Consider the following 1,738-nt stretch of genomic DNA (forward strand, 5'->3'; position numbering starts at 1 on the left):
GGTATGCAAGTCACATTACCAAAATCCCTTTTGCATTATAAAACCGTGGAGGATGGGGATGGAGGTAGGGAAGGGGAAAGTTCAGCCATCCCAGCACCACAACCAGCCACCTTCTGCAGCATGGAAATCATTCACAGGGACTGATAAAGAAGCTGTGTTTGGCAGAACAGATATTGTGATGTGCGTTAGATATGCTCATCACATGTGGCAAACAGCCATCCTTTTGGGACTCCTGCAGGTACTTGAACACTAACCTTGGTCCATTTTTCCTCCTACTGTGATAAATTATTACAGACATTAATGCAAAGGATTTTGTTGTGAAGTTGAAATACCAGCATTATTATCCTGGCTGTCCCTTTATTAATTGTGTACTAATCGTATTATTCATATAGCATACTTCACTGCAGCTGGGTAAGTATATGATTTATAGTTTGGTGGTTCCTTAAAACAAGTATGATGATCGATTTATAGTGAGCTTTATTAAAATTTTAAATTCACCTTCATACCAAATTGTACTCCCAAGCAGTATTATAATGCCTCTCTGCTGACAAAGAGAGGGCAGCCGAGGGGCTGGATGGCTGCTCCCGGCCATTAGGGCCCCTTCCTCCCAGCACTGCGTCAAGGGCTCCCTCATCCCCCTCGACTGCGTCCCGGGGTGACTCTTGGATAAGCGGGGTGCTCTGCAGGGTTACTTCAGCACCAGCAGATGTCCCTGCCATGTAAGAAATCACTACCCAGAATATCACCTCAGAGGAAAAAGAACACTTTTTTGGATCAGTTTGAGCGATGTTTCCGGAGTGAGTACAAATACAAAAAGCATCCTCCCTCCCCAAGCACAGTTTGTGACAGAATTGAGATGTTTTGTGTGCACGAGAGCACAGGCTACATGCAGCTTTCCAGAATTTATGTAATACAGCTTACTACTACTGGTTTTGTCACGAGTATTTGAACAGAAATGCATACGGGAAAATATTCTGATGAGATCTTAGAATATGATGGTGGCTGCGAGATACTTTTCAAAGGGAAGTAACCTGGATCTCATCCGCCCACCTTCAGTGGCTTCTCTGGCAGTTCGTGTTGCTGGTCCACTGAGGATTTGCATGCGAGCCTCCTGCACAGCATCTTCCCTTGGTCCTTGTCCCTGGGGACAAGCCTTCAAGCCCAACGGCACGAGATCAGAGCAGAGGTCCCTCCAGCCCTGTGGCCTGTCTCAGAGTCGCCAATAGCAAATGCTTGAGGAAGGAGTATAATAGAGAAATACAACGTAATCTTTTCTTCTTCCTATCCACCCAGCTTCCAATTCTCAGGCAAGTCTTTCCCACGCCTTCAGAGATGCCCTTTCTGTGCCCTTGTATGCTTTTCTATTACCAAAAAAAATATTTGAAATGGCTGTCTTTAACTGACCTTGTACAGTGCCACACTACAGAGATCAATGGACTTTGTGAAATAGCATATATTCAGTACAGATTGGATTTGTTAAGTTTCCTGTTGTTAACTCTGCTTCTCTTTTCCGTTCCCTGTGAAAGCGTGGTTGTACAGAGAAGTACATCCAGCGCCACACAGTTCAGGTGAAAGCCTCCAGAAGAGGATGAAAAGAAAATGGTGGGAACAGCCAGGCGTTTCCTACATGGATCAGCTGCTGCATCAAACAGTGGCTCTCTGGCAAAGGCGGATTTTTGTTCCCTCCCACCCATGCATCCCTGTATCCACCCCAGAGCCCACCTGCTCACTCCTCTCT

The sequence above is a fragment of the Cariama cristata genome, unplaced genomic scaffold, assembly GCF_000690535.1.
Source record: "Cariama cristata isolate BGI_N322 unplaced genomic scaffold, ASM69053v1 scaffold6495, whole genome shotgun sequence".
Classification (NCBI taxonomy): domain Eukaryota; kingdom Metazoa; phylum Chordata; class Aves; order Cariamiformes; family Cariamidae; genus Cariama; species Cariama cristata.